A 17155-nucleotide genomic window follows, 5' to 3' on the forward strand; every position below is an offset into this window, starting at 1 on the left:
ATATCAAGAGATTTAACATCAGAAACTCTACGACAAGAAATTAAACACAATAGAGTTATGAGTTTAATGGAAAGACATTTTCTATTAAGTGAAGCGTTATCAGGCCAAGATGAAAAAGGTCTAAAATAGCTTTAACATCCCACAAGGATTGGTATTTAGATGTAGGTGGTCTCCTCAGTCTAATACTTTTTAGAACCCTACAAATGATAACATTTTTACCTACCGTTTTACCATTGACAAAGGAGTGTCCAGCAGAGATTGCTGATCTATAACAATTTATAGATCTATAAGAAAGGCCTTTGTCAAATTGTTCGACAAGAAAGTTTACAATATTCACGATAGGAGCCTCCACGGGTTCCAATTTCCTCTCCATGCACCAACAAAACCATTTTCTCCGAATGTTATAGTACGTATAGTGTCTTCCTGGTGCCCAGGATTCTCAGAGGAGAGAGAGAGCTGATGACGAAAGGCAATTTGTTTGATTGCCTGACACTTTCCAAGCAAGAAGGTTCAAATTCCCTGAAAGAATTAGGTGATGATCTTCCCCGTCTGTGTTTGAAACCAGAACTTTGGCTGCTGGAATTAGGAAGGGAATGTCGCAGGACAATTCCAGGGTTGTCGGAAACCATGCCTGAGAAGGCCAAAAGGGAGTTATCAGGACCAAGGAGGACTGGTCTTGTCTCACCTTCTGCAGTACCCTTTGAATCATGGCAAAGTGAGGGAACACCTAAGCCTGAAGATGAGACCGGCACTGGAGAAAGGCGTTAACAGCAAGAGCGCCCGGGTCCGGCATCCAGCTGAAGTACTTCGGCAACTGGAAAGTCAATCTGCTGGAAAATAGGTCCACATCCAGAGGACCCCAGCAGCGAAACAGAGCATTGAAAACATTCACTTTGAGTTTCCAATCGCTGAAGTCTGAGAGGAATCTCGAGTTCCAATCCACAGAAAAGTTCAACTTTCCCGGGAGGAATTCTGCCTTCTGGGAAATCCTTGTGTTCTAAGCAAAACATCCAGAGCTTCTTGGCTAAATCGGAGAGGTCTGCGGATCTGGTCCCGCCAAGGCGGTTAATATATGAGACTGCGGAGATGTTGTCCATCTTGAGGACGACGGCTCTCCCCTGAAGTGAGTGTTTGAAGCTCTTTAGGGCGTATAAGCCTGCCGTAAGTTCTAAGAAATGTATATGATGGGAGGATTCCGCAAGAGACCATACACCACCCGTGTTTTGGTAGAGGAAGCGAGCACCCCAACCGTGGAGGCTCGCGTCTGATTGCAGGACAAATTCCGGGGCCGACCTGAAGATTGCTTTGCCATTCCAGGCCTCCAAATTCTCCAGCCCCAAGAACGTTCCGACCTGGCTTCCTGATCTAAGGTCACAAGGTCTGTACCATAGACCAGACCTGAGCGCCCTTCCTTTTATTCTCTGAAGAGCACGGTAATTCAGAGGTCCCGGATAAATAGCTTGAATGGAAGAGGAAAGTAGGCCCAGAAGTCTGGCTAACTCCCGGAGGGATAGAGATTGTTGTTTTTAGAACAAACCTGATCTCTTGGTGAATTTTGGCGATTTGCTTGGTGGGAAGAAGGCAATTCGAGGTATCTATGGGGAAACCGAGGAACTCCAAAGACTTGGAGGGGATAAGGATAGATTTTTCCCGGTTTATAATGAAACCGAGACTTTCTATAAGATCCATTGCAGTATTGAGGTCCTTCAGGAGTTGCGAGTGGAGTTGGGACATGATGAGGATGTCGTCCAGATAAATCATTAAGCGAATACCTCTTACTCTCAGGAGAGAGACGATAGTTCTCATAATCTTGGTGAAGCACCAAGGGGCAGAGGAATGGCCGAAGGGCAGAGCTTGAAATTGGAATAGATGGTTGTTCCAGATGAATTGAAGGTAGGGTTGGTGTTCTTGAGCCATAGGGATGGTAAAGTAAGTGTCCTTTAAATCCAGTTTGACCAACCAATCTCCTTGCAGGAGGAGTTCCCTGAGGAGGTGAATACCCTCCATTTTGAAATGTCTGTAAACCAGATACTTGTTCACTTCTCGAAGGTTTATGACAGGTCTCCAACCTTTTTTTGAACCAGGAAAAGAGTGCTGACAAATCTGTTTAGTGACCATGGCACTTCTATAATAGCACCTTTTTGAAGTATAGAAGAGATCTCCTCTTCGACAATCTTCTGATGGTCCTCCTAAAGGATCAAAGGTTTGGGAGCCTGCGTTTGAAAAGGGATGTCTAGAAAGTCTATTTTGAAATCCCGAACGGTCTCCAGAACCCAGGGCTCTTGTCAAAGATTCCCATACATGATAAAAGTTTTTGAGCCTGCCCCCTACCTTTGGGGGGAAGAAAAAGGAAGAGGAGCGCTTACTTTGAAGATTGGTGTTGTTGGGTGTTCCACGGGATCTGTAACCTCTGTTTTGTGAGCCTCTTCCTCTCTGAGGATAGAATTGATGGTTAGAAGGGTAGAATCCTCTACCTGTTCCTCTGAAGGATGAGAAGGGCTGATCTTTGTAAGGATGGTTCTCCTCCTCTCAATGTTGAGACTGGAATTGGCGTTGCCCAGGAGGACGATGGCCCTTTGGCTCCAACCTCTAATGGGGTTGATGTCAAGAGGGGTGTTAGAGATGTGAGACACTTCTGCCAAGTCTAAATCCTGGTGAAGGGGCCAAGAATGTCGAGGTGGCGATCCTGGCAACCCTTAAGGGCTCTCTCTAGACCTTTCCTGGGTTCTTTGCCCAGTTTAAATAAAAAATTAATTAAGTCGGGGTCAAGGTTTGGAGTCTGACAGTCCTTGTCTTGTATGGAGGGTCTTGGGCACTTGGAATTGAGGGTGTTGCGAGTCTCTCTTTCAAGGGAATTTCTGAGCCATCTGGTAATAAATTGGGGAACATGTTCCTGGGGGAACCATTTAGAACTATTGGGGTGGGAGATGTTGAGAGGGGAGAACATTTCCTCTCCCAAGGGGTTGAGGATAGCGTTTTTGGAGGAGGAGGAGGAGGAGTCTACCTCGAATTGATTATTAAAATCAAGGTCTTCGTCATCCAAGTCCAGCACAAATTCGTCATAGGGGCTCTGGAAGCGTTCTTCCTCTTCCAAATCAGTGTCTGCGTTATTCTGAGCATTATTATAATTTGTGCCGCTAAGGACACCCATCAAAGTTGTGCCGCAAGGGACACCAGTAACATTTGAGGCGCAAGGGCCTCCCGTCAAGATTGAGGTGCTAGGACCTCCCAAGCCAGTTGAGGTGCTCGGACCTCCCATAGTTCATTTAGAAAGAGGCTCAGAGTGTTAAGATTTTTTGCTGCTCTTCCCATGAGTGATAGACTGAGGATCACGAGAAGAGAGATAGTCAGGAAGAGCATCGTGGTCAAAGGTGAGCGGTCTCTTAGAGGACATCACCTATTTAAGGGTGTCCAGCATGCAGGACCTCATTTCTCTTTGTAGAAATGTTTTTAAGGATTCATTAGCATGGCTAGGGGAACTAGCAGTGGCATCGTAGGAGTCAAGGTCAGACATAGTATTAATTTGATTAGGCAGTAGTATGGGTTTATAATCTGCCTTGCTTGCTATGAGAAGGTTTATAATCTGTCTTGCTTGCTAAAGGGACATTATGACTTTAAAATCTGTCTTCCTTAATTTTGGGAACAGTAAAGGAGTGAACTTGTGTCGAGATAGTTTTTTTCCCAAGTCTCCTTTTTTTTTTTTTTTTTTTTTTTTTAAGGATATAATTGTTTTGGGCAGAAGACCCGATAAAGACTGTCAGCAGCGGTCTCTGACAACGATCTCCGGCAGCAGCTCATGAGAGCAATGTAACTGAAACAATCGCTCGGGCTCAGCCGCTGCTGAAGAATCCAGTTAGAGGAAAGACCGTAGGCAAGCGGGGCACGCGATACCGCCGTTGCCAAGGGCCATTCCTCTCCTGTGAAGGGAAAGACGTGCTCGCTGAATTTAGGACAAATTGAAGAGAAATGAAGTCCCTTATGGCTAGCGGACGCGACCAGAAGGTTAGAGGAAATGAGGGGCGCTTTGCAAATACGGTGCGCCCCGCAGAAGCGAGTGCGGGCCCACCAAGGAAAGAGAAGGCACTTCGGTGAGGGAAAGGGTGGGTAAAACTCGACGACCATAGATTGGAAGCCGAGGAGGTGTGGGGGTAAAGGGCTGGGGGGAAACCTAGGGTTAGGCACTAACTCGATATTAGATTTGGATAAACAGTATAATTAGAGAGTCAATACAGTGTATAAGTAACACAATCTATAAATATATTAGACAATAAAGGCATAATACATGAAAAGTAGAGCATACAATGAGAGTAACAAAGTGTAAGCAACTTATTTGCTTGCGAGCCGCATTTAAAAGAGGCAGTCTGTTTGCTCCTCATGCCTTTTGTACCATGTGTTCACTGCATTCTAGAATTGTTTTCTTTATGATGTAGTGTGGCTGCGTGTGACTGCATTAAAAGATTAATAAATAATGTAGCCTCATGTCTTGTAATAAAATCTCCCTAAAGAAAATACCAATGTTGTTTACTAATGGACTTTATTAATGTCATAAGGACATGTTGGGCCCAATTCACAAATAATATGCTATGAATAGGTGTAACATATTATTTGTAGTGATCCTGACTTTTTCCTGGACTTTTCACCTATCCCTCGAATTCAGGAGTACTGCAAAAGTAAGTGCACAGTGTAATGTTTGTAACACATTCATACGTTATTAGTCCGAAAGCATCCATTCAGATGGATACTTCTAACTGCTGATTACGCACCTTGTGAGTGTCTCCAGCTGTCAGACTAGATCTGAAAAATCTTTTGGTAACTTATGTGCATTGGTAGGTCACACCACCATAGGCCTGATCACAACTCAGCACACAATGATAAAAGACATATATGGGCACCAACTCTGTGCTCTAATGTGAATTCCTCCACCTCTCCCTCCTTCAGCATAGATTTGAAGCCCCTCTTCTGTCCATTTTAGTTCTTTTATCTAGTTCCTACTTTTAAAGCTTTTTGCATTGTGCTGGGATGTCACCCTGAGGACAATAGGATTCAAACTATGTTTACGTTTTGCAAGCAGATGTTTTAGTGGACCCATACAACCTCTGTCTGTGCTGTGTAATTACCAAGCATGACTCTAAATCCTGCGACAAAACATTGTGGTGCTTCTTGATTCAATTCAAAGATAAGTTGAAGAAAAGACATACGCAAAGTTTTTTTAATGCCAAAACACTTTGACTCCTGGGTGAGATTACAGTCTCCATTTGAGGAAACCCGCTGATGCGCCCAAACTCTACAGTAGAATGCAACATTTAAAGGGGACTCTGTTGCAGAATGCCAGCTTTGGTCTAGCTCCTTCTAGTGCACCACCCATCCCCAGAAACTCATTGGGGTCCTTAGTTGCACATTGATGCCTCAGCCACAGGCCTCACCGGTTGTATTTCCAGTGCTGCGGGCTCCAGCGAGGTTTGTTCCATATCTGTCCACATCAGCACTGGATTTGTACTTGTCTTCATTGCAAACCTGATGTGAGGAGGAGTTCCCTCCTATTCCTCTTCCTTGACTGCAGTATTTCAGGAAGATGGTAGCCATTTTAGATCAGGTTGTATGCTATATATTAGACCTGGCATCTTTCTGCATAGTTTCCTTTTTGTTTCTGGCCTCTTGTTTTTGACGGTGCCTAAAACTTTGTTTTTGCTGATTTTACTGCTCTGAGCACTTTACCACTGCTTACCAGTGATAAAGTGCATGTGCTCTGCATTTAAAATAAAATGGCATTTGGGTTTCCATGATTAGCTTATTTGATTTGCTGATAAGTCACTGGTAGAGTGCACTACATGTGCCCAAGGCCTGTAAATAAAATGCTACGAGTGAGCCTGCACAGTGATTGTGCCACCCACATGAGTAGCCCTTCAAACCTGTCTCAGGCCTGCCACTGCAAGGCCTGTGTTTGCAGTTTTAAACTGCCTTTTCGACTTGGCAAGTATACTTACTTTCCGGGCCCAAACCTTCCCTTTTATTACATACAAGTCACCCCTAAGGTAGGCCCTAGATACACCCGTGGGCAGGGTGCAGTGTTTTTAAACGATAGGAAATGTATGCCAGTGTTTTAATGTCCTGATAGTAAAAAAATTATAAATTTGTTTTCTCACTACAGCAAGACCTGTCTCTCTCACAGGTTAGCATTGGAGCCACCTTGTAACACCTTACAAGTGTATCTTCCAATTGGGAGCTGATAGAAAATTGGAGTTTGGTGTCTCTGGACTCACAATTTAAAAGCACATCTTTTAGTGAATTTGGTTTTTAAATTATAGGTCTAAAAAGGCCACTTTTAGAAAGTTGCCCAAACTTTAATCCTAAAGCTTTCATACATAGTTCGTCCATACTGGCGACATCACAGGCGAGAGCAGCGTGATCCATTGACTTTACATTTTCACATGTCTAACATTGAGTTTTCACGCGCAGGATTTACGTTTGAATTTAGGTTAAGGGTGCACGGGTTGGAGTGATATGATTTGTATGTAAATTTTGGTTTGTGATTGTCATCCCGAGTGAATAGAGGGTAGAGTGCAGATTTATTTATATTATTATGTTTATTGGAGAGGGACCTGAATATTTTGATGATTGAGATGCCTGTCTCGTTATCTTTTTAGTGACCCCTGACGAAGGGCCCCTGCGGCCTGGAATGCATTGGGTGATGAGAAATAAATACCTTTGATGAGCCAACTCGTTGTGTATGATTCATTTTAACGAGTCGCTGTTAAAGGCCCGGAGGGCATGCAGGAGACATTTGAAAATGTAAAGTCAATGGATCATGCTGGAATTACGCTGCTCTCGGCCTGTGATGTCGCAAGTATGGATAAACTATGGATGAAAGCTTTAGGATTAAAATTTGGTTTACTTTGAAAACGTTGATTACGGCAAAAAGAAAGAAAAAGTAGTTTACTACATGGAACTATTCCTGTTCTCACAGTGCGACAGTTAGGAGCGCAACTGCGTTCCTCGTGGACTCTCTTTTACCGAATTGTGATCGTTAGGATAGATCACTGATTGCTCGCACGCATTTATTCTTCATATCAGTGTCATCAAGTTGATATATTGTTAAACTTAAAAGGGAAGGAGTGCATTCTCTCATATGCTCTCTTGTTACTTTTAGAAAGTTGGCCCTTTCTTACTTTAACCGTTCTGTGCCTCGGTCTCTCAATACATATTTGGGTTGGATGACAGCTGGGCTTTGTGAATTCACTTTAGACAGTCACACACACAAAAGGAGCTAAGGTGTGCCCTGGATATCCTGATGGTACACCACCAGGCTGATGGGTCTTTCTGAGGTTTAGTGGTGAGAGGAGTTGTCACTTGGGAGCTGATAGCCATGATCGTCCGGCTACCATCTTTGCGGCAACAGGCCCGGCCAACTGGTTGTTGGTGGTACCGCATGCCAAATTATGATTGATTGATTGCTTTATTTCGATATGCATATATCATAAAAGCAGTACAAAAGATAAAAACAGCATGTCGAAAAAAAGTATGACTGTACATTCGGTGAAAGAATAAAACACATTAGATCAGCATAAATTAATTAAAAAAGAGGATTAAATTGATATGGACAGTCTTCTATGTCTAATCAACCAAGCCCATTTTAAAAATTTGGCAACAGCACAAACAATGGGAGGGGCTGTATTGGTTAAAAGAATCCGGAGGGCAACAGAGTGCTGGCGGGTACCCAATTCTCTGCAGATAGGACCAAGCCAACGTGATCTTGGGCGACCATAGTCCGGGCATTCGAAAAGAAAGTGTGGCACCGTCTCTGGTTTATCGGGACAAAGAGCACAAAAGCATGATGGGGACTGGGGTTTATTCCACCTGGAGCAGAAGTCGGCCAAGGGTAGGGTTCCTAGCCGGAATTTGATGTACAAGGACCGATCCATGGCAATTGTTATTATGTCCATGTACGGCTCGTAGGTGACGACATCTTTTAACAACAGAAAAGCTGCGGTGGTTTTGCAGTGCTGCTGGCTACTGATGCGCTTCACACAAACCCACTCCCCAAAAATGTTTTTTTAAGGTCTCCTTCGGGGGAGCGGAGTGGCTATGCCAGCAGGAGTCCAGGCCTAGGTCCCCTAAAAGGTGTTTAATGTCCTTCAGCCATTTAATGCTATGCCAACCGTCGGAGTGCATCACCTCAGCTAGACCATTGGCATAAGATTTTAGCTCAGGGACCCTCCACAGGCGAGCCCAGAGCAAGAGGGGTCGAAGACGGGCCTGATCCCTTATAGCTTTACAGCCGGTATCCATGAGCACTGGGATAGTCGGACTACTTGACGGAATAGCAAGGAGATCTTTAATGAATTTGTTTTCGGCCTTGCTCAGTAGGTCCACTTTGCCCAGGCCCCACAGTTCGGCTCCATAGAGTGACGCAGGGACCGCACGTGCTTTGTATATGTCTAGTAGAGGGGCAACACAGTGTTTTGTTGAGTTGTTGAACTCCTTGAGGAGGGCCCCCCCCACCCTTTTGTGGGCCATTGTCATTTTATTGATGTGGGCGGTCCAGCTCATCGCGTCGTTAAGTCGAATTCCCAAGTAGTCGAATTCTGCCACTCTTTCAAGGGGTATGGAGTTCAGAATGGGAGGGCGGCCAAGTTTGCGTGGTGGGTGCATGACTAGGTACTTGGTTTTTTCCACGTTGATGACAAGTCCCTTGGTGGTGCAAAAGTCCTGAAAGCGGTTCAGTAATGTCTGGAGACCTTGGGGGGTTTTAGAGATGAGGAGGGTGTCGTCGGCGAACAGCAAAGTTGGAATTTTTACGCCTCCCAGAGTGGGAGCGTCTGCTGGTTCGCCGAGTAGATGGTCTACCACTCCATTGATATAGAGGGAGAATAGGGTAGGGGCCAGGACACAACCCTGCCTTACTCCCCTCTCGACCCTGATCTTATCGGTCTTTTCCCCGTTCAACCCCCATCTGACCTGGGCATAGGTGTTGTTGTGCAGTTTGATAAGGAGGTTTAATATATACGGGGGCATCCCTAGTCCGTGAAGCACCCTCCAAAGTTCCTCCCTAGGAACCAGGTCAAAGGCAGTCTTTAGGTCAATAAAGGCCAAGTAAAGACTGCCTTTGCCCAGCTCCACCACCTTCCAGTATAGTAGCAGGAGCCTAAAGACCTGTTCGATAGTTCCTGTGCCTGAACGGAACCCGGCTTGCATATCGGACAGGATGTGGTTATCGTCCACCCATTGAGAGATCCTCCCCAAAATGGCTTTCCCCGCCAGTTTCTGGCTCGAGTCTATTAGGCTTATGGGCCTGTAATTCCCAGGTAAATCCCGGCTGCCCTTTTTGTAGATGGGGACCACCTCCGCACCTCTCCAGGAATCTGGCACAGGGCCTCCCACAACGATTGCATTGAGGAGTGCAGAGATTAGTACCCCCCATTCTTCCGGATATGCTCGGAGGATATCGCCTGGTAAGCCATCCGGACCAGCTGCTTTTAATGGTACCAAGGTTTTAATCTGCTTTGTAACATCCAAAACAGAAAAAAATTCCAGGTCTTGAACTAGGGTAAAGGGCGGGAGGTTAAAAGGGTCGTTTAGTGGGCCTTCAGCGGCAGAATAACGTTTTTGGAAGTGGGAGAACCATGTATGGGCATTGATGGTACAGGTCCTCAGGGTGTCATCGGGACGGTTCCTATTGCCCACCAAGTCCCAAAAACCTTTGGCGTCTTTCCCACGACTGGCAGCCAGGAGGTCCTGCCAGAAGTTATCCTCCCACTCCATCTTAGCGTTTTTTTGGCAGAGTGCATAGTGTCTCCTGGCCACCCTAGTCTTGGACGGTAGTTTGGACTTGACTGCTTCAATGAGAAGTGACTTCGCCTCCCTGCACTTCTGGTTGTACCAGCCCTGTCTAGCTCGTGAGCTTGGTTTCCTTCTGTTCGTATTAGCTGGAACTACAAAGAGGTCACTAATAGCCTGGGTTATGGTACAAAACCTTGGGGCCACCTCCAGCAACCCATCCTCTTGGGGGTCAAGATTGTCTAGGGCTGAGGCAAGAAGCTGCCTGATGGCAGAAGTTTTCTCCTCTGAAAGTGCCAACTTCGCCCACTTTAGCCGCCGTCCACAGTTGGCGACTACTGACAGGTCCGGGGCGGGGTTACGAGAAGTTCTGCTCACAGTGCAAGTTAGCCGCCTGTGAGACAAGGTGAGAGAGAGGAGGTTGTGATCACTCTCGACAGAAGGTATAATCACCATGTCCTCCACCATGCTCCACAGGTGTATGTCAAGGAGAAAGTAATCAATCCGTGACGTATGCCCTGGCCTATTGTAGGTATGGGCCCCTACTTTGTCGGACCTAGTCCTACCATTGGCAGCCCTCAGACCAAACTCCATAGCTAATGAGTTGATCTGGAGGGCCACTTCTGTCCACTTTTTGATGGGACTGAGTTCAAGGGACGGAATCCCCCACCTGATGTCATGTTCCTCTTGATCAGTTAGAATTTCAAGGTCCAGGGGCTCAAAGGTACAATTGAAATCGCCCGCCAACAAGGTACAATACCTATGAGGTGACGAGCGAAGCTGGGCTTCTAGACAGGCTATTACTGGAGATTCTCTACCCCCCTTTGTGCCTCGGGCGTAAATGTTAAAAATATTTAGGATGACTCGGCCCTGGGGATTTTTCAGCAATATATTGAGGAGATCCGGGCATTTGGTATCCCGCTCCACCACCCTGCAGTTGAGTTCTGAAGCCACCCAAATTAAGAGGCCACCCGAAGGGCGGCCCCTACCAGTTGCACTATGAACTGCTGGCAAAAAGTGGGTGGAATATCCTGCCTTGTGCAGGGGCACCCCACTCCAGGTTTCCTGAAACAGGCATATGGAGTGTTGCTCCACTAGCGCGTTCCAGTCCGGCAGCGCTAGCTTCCTCTCGAGGCCCGCCACATTCCAGCTGAAAACCTAATCGGGGGGTCCGTCACAGCCGTAATGCTACAGTCCTCGACAGGGTGCGGCGTGTCCACAGCACCCACACCAGGGAGGCTAACCAGAAGGTCAGAAGATGCCCCGGTCTCCCCTTGCTCTTTTACAAACTCGGCAGTAGCCTGGCTTTGTGATGTAATCGAGGGGCTACGGGTTTTAAGGAGGGGTGTAGGCTCGGCAGCGGGACTCAAAACCACAAGGGCCTCCCCGGGAGCGTCACAGAGTCAGCAACCCCAGGAACCCCAATTCTGTATCACTGGAGCTGGATATAACTGCTGTGAAAAGACTCCTGGGGAAGGGTGACCGTGGACGATGTTTTCTACGAGAAAATGGCCCCCAGGACTGCTATTATAAGGGAGTTGTCCAAGGTGGATGGTAGGAGTGGTCGTGATAGTCCGTGGGTAGAAGAATGTTAAGTCGACTGCATCGACACCCGTTCCAGCCGTGGATCGCCCTTGGGAGCATATCAAATGGGCGACTCTTGCGTCTTGGAAATTAACCACCACACAATCCCCTTCAAGAGATTTTTTCCCGTGACCAATCCATCCCACCCTGCGTACGCCAAGAATTATGCCATCCACTCCCGGAGGGAGGGGCCTGTTGATTTTCAGCCAATGGATGACCTTATTCTTAAGCGCCTGGTGGTTTTCCTGCTGGGTACTCCTAATAGGGGGGACCTTGGTGAGGACAACAACAAACGGGTGGCACTCAGGGGGGAGGTTAACTGGGGGACACTTTCGTATAGGTTTCTGCGAAAAAGCCAATGGAGAAGGGTTTTTGGGCGGAAGGGTGGTGGGTGTAGCCTTAAGGGTTGTCGCTGTACCACCAGTTTTGGCGTGTAAAGCGGCCCCAGGTTGTGAAGTTGGACCCGTCCCTCCCTTCTGATGTTTCCTTTGGCCTAGGTTAGGCACAGGGGTTGTTACAACTGGGGGAGGAATAGCATGCACTTGGGCAGCATGAGTGGAGACATTCGACCTTGACTGCCTCGGGCCATCCTGGGAGGCAACCGCGGAAGCGTTCCCAGAAACTGGTCGCATGGGCGGCTGTGTCAACGTTTCTCCTGGAGGATGACTCACTAAAACCTCTTTCCCAGTGTTCCTATCTGTCCTATCCTCGCTGGGCTTCGGCTGTAATTTGAACAGGGTTTTCAGGGAGAAGAAATTGTCCCTGGTAACCTGTTCAAAACGGTCAAGCCTGTCCCCCAAGCTTTTGACTTGGTCGATAAGTGGTACCAAAAGAGACCTGACCAGTTTCTCGATCGGCTCCAGAAAGAGCCCCTCGTTGGCTAGGTCAGGTACTGCTGGGACCAGCAGGGGGGGTAGCACTGTGTCAGCTACGATTGGAGGGGCATTAGAGTTCCCAGGTGGTGCAGGTCCTCCGGCACCTGGGAGTGTGGGGCCCCTCTGGGGCTGATACCTGGCGTGCTTAATAACCGTGGGGTGACAGCCCTTTCGGGTGATGGTCGCCCTTTTCCCCTTCCTTTTCATAGGCCCCTGGATAGATCGAGTCTTGGGCGGAAGTTGTGGATCGGGTGTAGGAGCGTCAGAGCAGTATTGGGACTGAATGCCAGGAGAACCGGCTGGGGGAAGGTCGGGGCGGGACTCTACAACCACGGTACAAGGGCTGACGAGGTGAGGATCAATCAGCAAACTTTCTACCCCATCTGTTCCAACCTCTAGTGGTGCAATATGAGAATCCCCAGGTAAATCCCCAAGCAAGGGTGCAGGGGAAATGGAGATTGATGAGGACATCACTAATGCCGAAGAAGGACTTTTGGAAGGGGGAAAGTCAAAAGAGAGGCGCCGTTCTGATATGGCGAGCTCATTGTCAATAACAGCCGCCACCCTGGTGAGGAATTTGTCCATAGAACCGAACATGGCGCCCCCTGGGGCGCTTTCACCGCCACCCCTCAAGGCCTTACCGGAACGGGTTGACATGCTGGATTCCGGACCCACAGTGAAGCACCACGAACTAGGACCTGTTGCAGTAGATGTAAGAGGGGTGGCCCAGCCCTGCCTCCTCCTGCCCTGGACGGCCACAGACGGCCCGCCCTTTGCCCGGGCTTCGCCCGGCGCTCCCGCGACGCGGGGGGTGGGAGATGTTTAAATGCGCCTCCGGGCTCTCCAGTCGCGTCGTCAGGGTGCGCCGCCGCAGGTGGTGCCGGGAAAGCGAGTCCTCCGCTCGGCGGCCACTAGAGTGTGAGAAGCGGCGGCGGGAGGACTCGCAGTGCAGGGCGCTGGTCCCGTGAGGCTTGAACAAAAGAACAGGAGCCGGTACTTGTCAGGTACAGTCTCTGACCCAAATGGCAATTCAGCTATTCTGGCAAGGGAGCCCGCTTCCGCCGGGCGTGGGAGATGTTTAAATGCGCCTCCGGGCGCTCCAGTCGCGTCGTCAGGGTGCGCCGCCGCAGGTGGTGCCGGGAAAGCGAGTCCTCCGCTCGGCGGCCACTAGAGTGTGAGAAGCGGCGGCGGGAGGACTCTCAGTGCAGGGCGCTGGTCCCGTGAGGCTTGAACAAAAGAACAGGAGCCGGTACTTGTCAGGTACAGTCTCTGACCCAAATGGCAATTCAGCTATTCTGGCAAGGGAGCCAAATTATGATCCGACCGCTGTGTAGAAAGTCAGAAACATGCCATATGCCATTGAGGCTTGTGCTGCGGCCCACAAAAGGGCCGCAGCAACAACCTTTCTATGGCATTCGGACTGCTATGGAAAGGCTGTCAGAAAGGGGCATCATAATCCCTATGGTCGTGCCTGAGCATGCTCTGCCCCTATTGTGGGGACTACAATCCGACCAACTGGCTCCTCGAGCCTGTCGGAAACGTCGGTCGGTCCCTCCGACCGATGCAGTCCAAACCGAGCGCATCATAATGCAGCCGTTGGACTGCTCAGCTAGATGTCGGTTCCACCAACATCCTAATCAGGCCCTTGGTCCTGACTAGGGCTGTGCCCGTACCCTCACAAAGAGCTGCATAACCCACTGTAGTGTGTCTGAGCCAGGGCCAGGAAAGGCAGGGTTTTATGCACTAAAGGGCCTTTCTTTGAAGTCTCTCTACTTTAAAGGCCTAAATGGGTAGAAGTACTGGACCTCTGACACCATATACTCCGAACACTTCAAGACTGAGGAAATTTTTCCAGGAAGAAGAACTGTTGTGCTGCTAGGAGGGACTGCCACTTTGTTGAATGCTTTTTTATGTTGGCCTTCTGCTTCTTGCTTGGGACTGAGAGGACTGGGCTTCACTCTGTACATCCTGCATCTAAAGGGGTGCTAAATCCAGTCCTCGGACATTGGAAGTGAGTTTTTGTGTCTGATGCTTTGAAGTTCGGAACTGGCCCATCCCTGTAAAATCAACGTATTTCCGCTGCCTGCACCAAAGCTCTTGACACATCCTGCCAAGTGTGCAATGCAATGACTGCAACTTACAACACAGCCCGACTTTGCTGCAGCACCTCAAAAGAACCACAACTATGCAAGTCTCAACACTGTCTCACAGAAGTCTGTGACGCACTGCCTAGACTCAGATGCAGCCCCAGCCATGCATGGCTTTCGACCAACGCATCACCTTTAACTCAGCGATTTGACATTGGTCTCAAAGAACTGACGCATCACACTCTCAACATCAACCCGTCATCGAATCTGCATCACCTTCAGGAACTAAGGCCTCGCACCAGATGCGCCACCTTCAGGAATCGACGCATCACCTGCATTCGCGATGCCTCGCGCCTTCTTTCATTTCCGACGCATCCAAGGTTCTGTAAGGGAGTCTGCGTGACTCCTGTATCCAGCCCAGTCTCTATCGCGGTCGAACTGAACTTTTGAATTTGTCCTGGTCAAGCGCAACCAGATAGCCCCAGTTGGAGCTATTGACTTTTAAGCACTGCATCTTGATTTAATCTTTAAAAATGAATATCTTGAATTGTGTATGTTGAATTTTGGTCTTGTTTTACTCAGATAAATTGGCTATATTTCTAAATGTGAGGCTGTCTTTAGTTTGGCCTGACTCTTCTATGCTAAGCTACCAGAGGGTGAGCACAAGTACACTTTAGTGTGTACTACACTTAACCTGACTAGAGTGTGGGTCTTGCTTGGAAAGTTTGCATACTTCTGCCAACTAGTGATCCCATTTCTAACACTGTACAAAGCCATTATTCAATTCCACATTTTAAGGATTATGGCAAGAATGCAGGTCATTTGGTTGCTCTGTATTCTACAGTTGCTGGTGTGCAAATTGATTTTCAAAATGCTATTGTGTTGACTAATTTGCTTGAATCTACTCTGGATTAATCCCTGGACCCACCAACTGAGAAATATGCCACATTTGCGTAAATGGAGGGCAGAAGAGGTTTGGAATTGCCCTGCCCTTGCCTTGCCTTAGCCAGGCCCTTCTACTGATCCCGACTATTTGTTTAAAAGTCCAGTTTAGCGCTAGAGATTTCTAAAAACAGCAGGGCAGCAGTTCACTCCCTGGGCTGGTCAACCACAGCCCGTCAGTTCCATCAGCAGTTTTAAGTAGTTCAAGGCTACTTCAGGTGCCTCATATGGCATTGGCTCTAACTTTCACACCTGATACTACAGCCTGTGCTGACTTTTCGTGGTGCTGGGCAGAGGTGGACCTGAGGCATGAGATAGAAATCAGGCAACAGTCCTCCTTTTCTCCTGCAAGCGCATGAAATCCAGTTTAGCTCGCCGTCATTCTGTCAAATGCATCCATTTAGAGGCCGGATCCAGCACTGTCGACCCTACTGGCGCTCGATCAGGCCAATGAGTCCTGAAAATTGTAGAAGTTGGTTGTGCAGTTTCCTTTTTAGGCGGCCTTTTGCCATTTGAATTATACCAGCATCCTCTCCAGTGATGCATGCATGTATGTTGTTTTCCACGGATCTGATCTAGGTAGTACAAAAGCAGGTAATGAGATGATACACTCTGTGCTTCTAGTCCCCAAAAATGATAGCGTCCTGAAGGAAATTCTAGACCGAATACTGATAAATTTGTTCTTCGAGAAAGAAAAGATAAAGATGACTCTGCCGCAGGTTCTGTTGGCCTTGAACTGCAAGGATTGAATGGTGTCCCTGAATCTGCAGCATGTATTCATTTATGGTTAACTGTATGGGTGGAAGTCTCTGGGCTTAGGTACTACAATTGTCAGGGCCCAATTGTGTTGTGGCACATTCTTCGCGAAAGGCTTCACCCAAGAGCCATTGTAGAGGTAAGTATAGAGGAAGATGGAGGATTGTGCCCTCACAGTCTCTCAAAGGTGGTCCAAAAAGATATCTCAAGCTTTCTTTAGTGGTTTTGCGTACGTGTTTTTTATTTGTTGCATATGCGAAAGAAGAACAGCCCGAAACAAAAGGGGATGATGGACGGAGCGTTTGAGCAAATCAAACACTCACCCCCAGTCAACTGATCTGGGTTTAATCCACCACCATTCTTTAGCCCACTCAGCCACCCCATTTCAGACATGACTATATGCAAATCAGTCTGACCCTGTGCCTCATGGGAACAGTACAACCCAAACTGCCAAGCCATGTCTTCCATGGACCGGAAACAAGCATCCTGGGACCGGTTTCGGATTCATAATCCTCATCAGCCAGGCTATCTTGAATCCAGTGGCCAAGTGAGCAAGGGACTCACGTCTGCGCATACCCTGCCATACTTAGGGCGAACAAAGCGAAACAAAAGGGGATGATGGACGGAGCGTTTGAACAAATCAAACACTCACCCCCAGTCAACTGATCTGGGTTTAATCCATCACCATTCTTTACCCCACTCAGCCACCCCATTTCAGACATGGCTATATACAAATCAGTCTGACCCTGTGCCTCATGGGAACAGTACAGCCCGAACTGCCAAGCCATGTCTTCCATGGACCGGAAACAAGCATCCTGGGACCGGTTTCGGATTCATAATCCTCATCAGCCAGGCTATCTTGAATCCAGTGGCCAAGTGAGCAAGGGACTCACGTCTGAGCATACCCTGCCACACTTAGGGCGAACAAAGCGAAACAAAAGGGGATGATGGACGGAGCGTTTGAGCAAATCAAACACTCACCCCCAGTCAACTGATCTGGGTTTAATCCACCACCATTCTTTAGCCCACTCAGCCACCCCATTTCAGACATGGCTATATGCAAATCAGTCTGACCCTGTGCCTCATGGGAACAGTACAGCCCGAACTGCCAAGCCATGTCTTCCATGGACCGGAAAC

At 48.1% G+C, this 17155-nt stretch overlaps 1 protein-coding gene and 1 long non-coding RNA gene across 3 annotated transcripts in view; one reads left to right on the forward strand and one right to left on the reverse strand.

Moving 5' to 3' along the window:
• BRCA1 (BRCA1 DNA repair associated) overlaps positions 1 to 17155 on the forward strand; it is a 553713-nt gene that overhangs the window by 228558 nt on the left and 308000 nt on the right. The window lies entirely within an intron of this gene.
• LOC144755918 (uncharacterized) overlaps positions 1 to 17155 on the reverse strand; it is a 174588-nt gene that overhangs the window by 793 nt on the left and 156640 nt on the right. The window lies entirely within an intron of this gene.

Source organism: Lissotriton helveticus, chromosome 5_1, assembly GCF_964261635.1.
Source record: "Lissotriton helveticus chromosome 5_1, aLisHel1.1, whole genome shotgun sequence".
Lineage (NCBI taxonomy): Eukaryota > Metazoa > Chordata > Amphibia > Caudata > Salamandridae > Lissotriton > Lissotriton helveticus.